General features: G+C 41.3%; 1 long non-coding RNA gene across 1 annotated transcript; it reads left to right on the top strand.

The window, feature by feature from the left end:
• Positions 1-7,174: 7,174 nt before the first annotated feature.
• On the top strand, positions 7,175-8,901 carry LOC140000615 (uncharacterized). Its single transcript, XR_011805675.1, has 4 exons — positions 7,175-7,332; positions 7,873-7,997; positions 8,204-8,270; positions 8,708-8,901. It is a non-coding gene; the product is annotated as an uncharacterized lncRNA (long non-coding RNA).
• The last annotated feature ends 526 nt before the right edge of the window (positions 8,902-9,427 follow it).

The raw sequence follows: 9,427 nt of genomic DNA, 5'->3' as shown, positions 1-9,427 counted from the left end.
ACTTTAAGAAAGCTTTGGGATTTTCCCCTCGCATTTTAATATGTAATTTTATAGACGATAGCATAATTGGCAAATCTTTTTGCACAAAGCAATAAAGCTATGTCAGTGCTACAGACATTAAAAAAAAAATCAGAACTGTTTAGACAAGTTTTGTTATTCATGATTCAAACTGCTGTAGAACACAATAAGTCACAGAATGCACTGGTCAAGTTGTAATGCAAGATCTCTTCAGGTGAGAAAACCATGGATCTGTGACTTGTTTCCAGGCAGTAACTTCACTTTTCTGAATAATTCATGTTGCATAATTGTCTTCCAGGATTCTGTCAGAAATACTAATCACCAAGTTATTATAGTGCCAGAAAGGATAATTAAAAATTGATTACCATAACAGACAAATTTTCTCCAAAGCAGAAGATCAAATGAACTTCTTGATTTCTTGTTGATGCATTTTAACTGCAGAAATAAAAAACAGAGATTATCATAAATCTATAACAAGTCTTTTAAATGTCCTACAAGGATCTTTGTTTGCAGTAGAACTGCTGTGCTTAGTTGGTTAAGCAAGGTGTTATTTTGCCTTTGAAACCAAGGGAGGAGGCAACATTTTGTTTGAAAAAGCAATAACAGAGCCTGTTCTGCCAGAGGCAATTGCAGCATATAAAATCTTTGCTGAGGCAATTACACAATCCTTTTCAGGCCTATGGAAATATCACTCAGCCATTTGATTAACTGTCAGACACAGTAATCAGTTCCCTAACTGTCTGCAAGTAAACTAAATCTCTAAAAGCATTCTATGTTAATTTGGCAACTTTCCCTACAGCCTATCACTGGAGCCTATCACTGAAAAAAAAATAAAAAAAAAAAAAAGAAAACAGGATCGAGTAGCACTCAGGTGCAGCACAAGTGTGCTTCATGTTCTAGATTTATTTTTAATGGTGTTACCACAAAGAACAGGCATTGGATAAGATACAAAATCAGACAATTTATCTCAGCCAGGGGATCCCACCAATTGGTATCAACAGTAGCTACAGAAGAGAACTTGGAATATGATTCAAAATTTACAATAATTTGTAAATAAATAATCTTGAAGTCTATAATGATTTGTTAGTAGACCACAATGAGTATTCGTAAAGTTGAACCAAGGCTTGATTTTGTAAAATTAAACTAAAGGCTAGGTGATACTTGAAAAACGAACAAATAAACAAAGCAGAACAAAACAACAAAAGCATGTAGAATCATAGAATCATAGAATATCCTGAGTTGGAAGGGACCCATAAGGATCATCAAGTCCAACTCTTGACACCGCACAGGTCTACCCAAGTTCAGACCATGTGACTAAGTGCACAGTCCAATCTCTTCTTAAATTCAGTCAGGCTCGGTGCAGTGACCACTTCCCTGGGGAGCCTGTTCCAGTGTGCAACCACTCTCTCTGTGAAGAACCCCCTCCTGATGTCAAGCCTAAACTTCCCCTCCCTCAGCTTAACCCCGTTCCCGCGGGTCCTGTCGCTGGTGTTAATGGAGAAAAGGTCTCCTGCCTCTCGACACCCCCTTACGAGGAAGTTGTAGACTGCGATGAGGTCTCCCCTCAGCCTCCTCTTCTCCAGGCTGAACAGGCCCAGTGCCCTCAGCCGTTCCTCGTACGTCTTCCCCTCCAGGCCTTTCACCATCTTCGTAGCCCTCCTCTGGACACTCTCCAACAGTTTCATGTCCTTTTTATACTGTGGTGCCCAGAACTGCACACAGTACTCGAGGTGAGGCCAGTATAGAGAATGTTTTTAAGAAAGAGAATGTATAATTCTCTTTCTTAAAAACAAACAAAACAACAATGAAAACAACGACAACAAAAACATAGTTCTCTTTCTCAACCACCAGTCTTTTATGTCTGTAAGAAAAGATCAATTTAGAAACTTTCTTACCATATGGAAGCTTACTTCATGGAAACTATGAAATTACAATAGCATACCATCTAGATGTATTGTGCTCAAGGTTGCTAAATTTCAAAACCAATAGAATTTATCATTCTTTAAGTAATACATTGCATCATAGCAGATCTGCTGTCAGAAGGCAAACAGACTACAGAGTGTATTTCATAGGGGGTGAATCTGGCAGAGAAAACTTTAAAACCTGATATTATTTGCACCATGGTGTTAAAAAAAATAATAAAAAAAATAAAAAAGTTACTTGTAAACAGAAGAGCTAAAGAGCTAATAGTTAAGAGAAACACTTGTTCCCTTGCAATATCACCAATAAAAGAGCAGAACCCAGGTCTCAGTTTAGTATTGACAATGTAAATGTATCTTTGAAAGAATCCTCTAGAAATCTTTAGGACAAAACACCCGAATACCATGGAATCCACTTGTAGATGCAAAAAGGCTTCATTTCTATCTATTTGCAATTATAAAATTTAACACCATTCTGACACAAATTCATAAATTCACAGGGGTAACTCCCTCCTGAAAGGAAGGGAGGTCCTCATCTGCAGACCAGATTCTCTATACAGAGTTTACAGAGAAGTGTGCTGCCCTCCCAGTGCAAAGATTTGGGATGTTACCAGTAAACGTACAAATGTAGTACACCTTTCAGATTATTACCCACTTCTGCTTTTCCATGTGGGTCGCAACTATGTCACAACCAGAAGCTTGATGTCTATCAAGAGAGATTTCAGGGTTTTGAGAGGATAGCGAAAGGATATAAACAGTGTTTTCCTCAATCTTCCCAGTAATGAGGTGAGACAGACAAAGAAACATGCAAACACGGGTGATCAATGCCTGGCTCCAAGACTGGTGCCTCTGCCAGAATTTAATTTTAAAAGGGCTGGAAGGCATGTCTTATGAGGAGAGGCTGAGGACATTTGGGTTATCCAGTCTGGAGAAGAGGAGGCCAAGAGGTGACCTCATGGCTCTCTACAACTCCCTAAGGAGGAGAAGGGCAGAAGGAGGTGCTGGCTTCTGTTCAATGGGAACCCATGGCAGGATGAGTGAGAATAGCACAAAGTTGTGCCAGGGGAGGTTTGGACTGGACAATAGGAATAAAAATACTTAGCGTGAGGGTGGTCAGACACTAGAACAGGCTTCCCAGGGAGTTGGCTGATGTCCTGTGCCTCTCAGTGTTCAAAAAGCAGTTGGATAATGCTCTCAGTAATATACTTTAATTTTTGGTTGGCCCTGAAGTAGTCAAACAATTGTTTGACTACTGTTTGACTACAAAAAAAGTCAAATCTGACAGAAGACAATTAATTATTGCCTACTGATGAGTTGCCAAACACATTATTATAGCACTTAGGCATTTTTAAAATCTCTTCAATGACTTGTCCAAACAATATTCCTAGGAGATAACGTCCAGCTGGGATGAGGAATATGTGATTAAGAAAAAAACATTACATTTCCTTTTTTTTTTTTTTTTTTTCAGAAACATGACTGTAGTCAGAGGCCTTCCTGTCAACTGGAATTTTAGTATTCATTACTCATCTGGGCTCCACATGATTTCGCATGGCAGTGTAGGAAGGTAATACTCTGACACTTTATATGAAGTTTTAAATAACATACCAGAATTGTATCCTATGTGAACCAGTACTTCTTCTGCTATTTCCAGCTAGGTGGCTAGTTTTACAGTCAATAACCCAAGTTCACAATACCTGTTTTATTTTTCCCACTGTTCTCTAAGTAGCTGTTGCAGCCTAAAGACACACATTCTGAAAAAAAGTTCAGAAAAGGAATCACTGGCTATAACTAAGAAATTATATTTTGAATGATAAAGGGGAACTGAATTTCCATTCCATGAAATGTATTTGCTGTAGTATGCAAACCACTTTAATCTAATATGTGGCATGTTTTTTGTTGTTGAAAAAAATGAAAATTTTTCATTGCTAATCAAAGCCACACCAAGATGAGTGAATCTTTCACAGAAAGGATGGTATAATTTCAGATTTATTACATAAAGAAATACCCTATTAGTTTTTATCTTTAAATTTCTCCCTTGTTTTAATCTAAGACTTTTGTTCTTTACTGTTCTTTTTATTTAAACAGACCAGGATTTTTTTCCCTGCTACAAACAATAGTGTCATGTCATTAATTCTACATGAACAGTGCCGGTTTGCTTGTTGATAACCATTTACTTTTACACCTTGATAAACCAAAGAATAGAAGCATATGAAAAATAAACCAGTTATATTAATCCAGAGGTTTTAGTTGGACGTGTATAGTTAAATGCTGTAACTATTGACAATGTTTTCCTTAATTCTAGTGGTAATGATGCTGAAGCCATGATAAATTAGGAAGGAGAAAGTATATGGGTGCAGATATAAGTTATTTCTAAGCAGTGTATGTTCAACTGTATATACTTCATATACTTTTTTTTTTTTTTTTTTTTTTTTTTTTTTTTTTTTCTGCCAGACTATCTCTACCAATAAACTGTGCATCCTTTTGCTTGTGAATCATCTGCACTGCATCTGCATTGCTGCTTCAAAAGCAATGCTGCTACTGTCAATGCCACAGCTGGGACCACTTCAACTTCGAGTTAGAAGGTTACATCTACTATTCTCTCATTACCCCCTCATTTTATTTTTTTACCCTATATCCACCTCCTAAATGGTATTTTGTTGTCTGTTTTCTTCTATTTTAATTCACACTTTTTCAACATATAGAATTTAAACAAATGCTTAAACAACATACTGTTGAGTCAGATAAGCTTTTCCTTTCACAGAATAAACATTAATACCACTAACGTAGTAGTAAATGTAAAGCATAAAGTCCAGGAAGATAGAGGCAAGGAAAGGGACTTAATGAAGTGATTTGCCATGCTTGACAGTTAATATTACCATCATCATCTCCTTCGTTAAGCCTTTTTAAGCAGATCCAAAGGGGCAGAGTAGAAAAACATACTAGTGAGGGTACAGCCAGGCAGAAAATAATAAAAAATAAATAAAAATAAAAGATCGTGGAACATGCCAGAAAGGATGAATGAGCTTGGACAACTCAAACTTAAACTGATATTCTATACCCTTGTCAGTTCTGGGACAGCCAAAAGTCTGACCCATACATCTCAAACCTAGTAACACACATGAGAAATAGCAGAGAAGCCTTCAGGCTTTTTCTGTAAGAGAAACTTTGTCATAAATATTTCATGTTCTGAGTAAAACCTACCATTTTCTTGTTCCTTCAGTTGCTTACCCTTAAGCAGACCAGTAGGTAAACACCTACGGCCACAGGAGATGAAAACTGTAACTGTGTAACTGTCCTCATTATTTTCCTGCATAACAAATTCACTGGCCTTTTCAGCCAAATTCACCTAAATGTCTGTTGTGATGAGTTAGATTTGAAAAGTGCCATAGGCCATCACAATAAAAGTGCATTTTGATGATATCAGGCATCCCCCCTTCAAAAGGATTCCATTGTTGAAATTCAGATTTTCATTTTACCCTGGTATATACCAAAACTTGCTGGCATATAATCTTGGATGTCCAAATTGCACTTTTTCACATGCAATGAATTAGTTTATTTATTGCTATATAGATAGTTTGTGTACACAATTTACAAAATCCTTCCTGAATTATTGTCCTGATCAGTTACTTGAATAAACCCTGTGTCAAAGGGAAAGAACGTTCATGTTGTTAAACCAAATCGCATGGTTTACTGATTCATCAATGACAGGTAATTAACTTTTGCAGAATAAACATTAGTGAGCTATCAGGGAGCCACACATTTCAGACCAGGGTCAGTACTGTAGCAGCAGGTAACCCACCTTAGTTACTAGCGCTCACAAGGCATGAGCCAGCACCCACAGTCCCCTGAGTGTTCCCCGTTGCTCACCCTGAGAAGTGCACTGCCCACAGCCCCAAGGGGACACATGAGTAATGGTGCTCAGTGCTCCTGGCCACAGCACTCTATGGGGTTTATATGGCAAGAGTTTGGTAGTACAGGGGCTGCAGGGATAGCCTCTGTCAGAGCAGAGCCAGCCCCAGCTGGCTCCAAAAGGGACCCGTTGCTGGCCAGAGCCGAGGCAGGGAGTGCTGCTGGGTGGGCTTCGGGGAGAGCAGATTTAAGAAAAGGAAAAAAAATGATGCTTAACAGCAGCTGGGAGTGCAAGGAGTGAGAAGCAGCCCTGCAGCCGCCAGGTGAGTGCAGCGGGAGGGCAGGAGGTGCTGCAGGCAGGCAGCAGCAGTTCCCCTGCGGGCTGTGCAGGGAGAGGCCCCTGGTGGAGCAGGCTGTCCCCCTGCAGCCCATGGGTCCCCCATGGAGCAGATCTCCACGCTGCAGCCCCCCCATGGGTGGAGGAGCCCCCGCTGGAGCAGGTGGATGTGGCCTGGAGGAGGCTGCGGCCCATGGAGAGCCCCCGCAGGAGCAGGCCCCGGGCCGGAGCTGCAGCCCGTGGAGAGGAGCCCACGTGGAGCAGGGGCAGAGAGGGACCGAGAAGGAGTGGTGGAGATGAAGTGCTACAGACTGACCACAACCCCCAGTCCAGTCCCCCTGTTCCCCTGCGCTGCACGGGGGGAGGAGCTGGAAGAGCTCAGATGGGGGGAAGGAAGGTGGTTTTGGTTTCTTTCCTTTGGTTCTCACTTGGCTAGCCTGGGAGTAGTGGTAGTTAGGCCGGAAATCTTGCTGTCTCCCTATGCTGAGTCTGCTTTGCCCATCACGATCCTTGTTGAGCGATCGCCCTGTCCTTGTCTCAACCCTTGAGCCCTTTGCATCGTATTTTCTCTCCCTTTCTCTTTGAGGAGGGGGAGGGAGAGAGTGGCCGTGATGGAGCTCGGCTGCCCACCCACCGAAAAGCACTGCAGCTGCAAAGGACTGGAAAAGTTTTCAGAAGCAACAAGGTGTTTAACAAGGAAACGTATAGTTTCCTTTTTCAGGCTTCCTAAATAATTGGGCTTATTTCATATTCCCAACTCGGAGGAGGAGAATTGTTGATTTCACCTTCTTTTTTCTTACTTGGAAATCAAAGGCGAACAGCTCTAAAAGTAAAGGGAACGTATCAGAAGCAAGCTTTTTTTGGCTCGTAATCCTTTCTTAAGGAAAAGATTTATCACACACCTTCCACAGATGTAGGGGGGCAGAGAATAATTTTGGAACTACTCCAATTCAAGTCAGCTTGGGGATAGTGGTACTTCTCTACTTGTTTCTGAGACATTCGCATTAGCAACAGAGAGTGTTGTGTTGCCGCTGCCAGAGGCCTACGGTGATGACTTCAGAAACAGAATTGAATGATGTCACTGTGACACCTTGGGAACAGCTGCCTCTGAGCAAGTGTAGCGAGGAGGGACAGAGAAGTGTGCTGGATGAAACCACGTGAGGACTTGTGGATCCCACGCTGAGGTGCATCGAGAGGGCCCACCCTTCTGTAAGTGTTTGGATGCTTCATTTTAGATTTCTGTAGTTTGTGTAAAGTCCTTTCACAAGCATGAAGTTTGGTACTTGGGCTCAGTGATGTAGCTGCACAGAGTGACAGGTGCAACATGTGGCTGAGGGCCTCTGCACGTTCTCTCTTTCGCACACACGATCAAGAAAGAAGGGTAGACAAATAAGAGTGTGCTGTGGTCCTGCCATAGACCTCAAGTACTACAGCATAAACAAGAGACTTAAAAGTAGCCCATCACATGAAACTTCAGGACAGCAATGCACTTCATCAGCTGCTCTGGCCTGTTGAGTGGAGTCTCTCAGGATGGAGTGTATGAAGATGCACTCCATCTGCTTTCAGATTAGCACTTGCAGTGAGCAAGCTGCCTGGCCTTAACATTTTTCATTTCATTTTTCACCCGACTTTTGCTGGTTCTTCTTGGTCTAGAAAAAAAAAAAAAAAAAAAAAAAAAAAAAAAAAAGTGAACTCAGATCAAAATAGAAGGATTTCCTTTTCATTAATTCCATGTTCTTAACTTGACAGATTTGGTTATTGACGTAGAAGGGACATATCTGGCCTGACTGCAACACCCATGCTCGCAGTGTGGGACAGTTCTCATAAAGGTGATTCAGGGTAGTTTCTGGAAACGAAGACATCAGATGGCAAAGGTAATCTCCAAAATTTTTTTTATTTTTTTGTGCTAATGCAGGAAAGGCAAGTAAGAGTAAAAGTAAGAGTCCAGCTAGTGTAAGAAGCAGCAGCTGTGAAGGAAACTTCCTTCTGGCTGATATGGCTCCATATCTAGTTGTGGAGGTCATAGTGCAGGTGGAAGCATGTTCTCGTCCAAATACTTAGCTCTCTGTTTTCACAACAGGTCGAGCAGCAGAATGTCTTTGAAACAACTGTGCCTATGACCAAGTTCATGCATCGTGGTAGACAAGGTAAAAGCTCTGGACAAGCAAAGGGGAGGGATGGATGGGCATGCAATACGATCACTTCAATCTTATCTCTCTAAGAAACCTTACTGAGAAAACAAAACAGAACAGAACAAAACAGAACAGAACAAGTGAAACAAACAGCTAGCTTGCTGGAGACATTGTCTGGGAAACAGTGAAAACACTTGCAGACAAAAACATATCCAAGGACTAACACTTTGAGCTTAATTCTAAACCAACATCCTCAACTCAAACTCTTGTTTATGTTCATTACAGACTGGTAGAATAACATGTTACATTTGATGACTTTGCAGCATAGATGTCAGGAATGCAGCTTGGGATCACCTGCTTCTACTTAGAGTTCAGTCTGAAGGGATGAGCAAGTAATTGTTCCTGGGCTGATGGAAATCTCTTCTAAAGTCTGTTTTCTAACACTCTTCTAGACGCTTCTCTGTCCATCGCTCTGACCTGCCAACTCTGGTGCAAGTGTGCAGTTGTGGCAAGAGGGACTTCCTCGTCCTGATTTGACCTGGTGGACACCAACTTTCCTAGTCAATTGCCGATGTTGCTGAGGAGGCAGCAGTATCAAAGCCCTTGTTGATGAAGATAGAACAAGTCTGGGGAGGCATTGGCATTTCTGCACAATGCTGCTTCCTGATTGTGACCCAAGACGCAGATTCTGAACTAGGCAAAGTAAGCTAGAGTAAGCTAGACTGCATGTCCTGGTCATTTTCTTTTCTTTCTTTATTTTTCATTCGTCGCTTGTAAGAAAATCTAAATCTTTCAACCATTTGTTTGAAAACACAGTTTTATGGAAATGATTGTGGGTGTGCGCCTTAACCTTGTTTGGAACCTGTTTAACCTCGCTTCAGTTAGAGGAGAACTGTGCTCGAATTTATGCTTACCGTGATCAAGTGGCATCCTTTTTCCTTTTGGTATTCTTGACTTTGGCGCTTGCAAGTGAGGTTGACAAGAGTTCTCAGTATGATTCTTCTTTTCCTTTGCAGTATCCCAAACTCCAGATTACATCTGATCTTCATCTCTGATCTGAAAAGCTTCGCAGGCCAAAAGAGAATTGAGATGAGGAGTGAAATACAGAATGCTGGTGAATCTTTCCAGTTCCCACCCGTAAGTTTTGTGAGAGAAGCAGGTGCGTTGCTGTA

This window comes from Anas platyrhynchos, chromosome Z (genome assembly GCF_047663525.1).
Source record: "Anas platyrhynchos isolate ZD024472 breed Pekin duck chromosome Z, IASCAAS_PekinDuck_T2T, whole genome shotgun sequence".
Taxonomy (NCBI): Eukaryota; Metazoa; Chordata; class Aves; order Anseriformes; family Anatidae; genus Anas; species Anas platyrhynchos.
The sequence above is the reverse complement of the archived record's forward strand: the minus strand, read 5'-3'. Positions and strand labels throughout refer to the sequence as shown.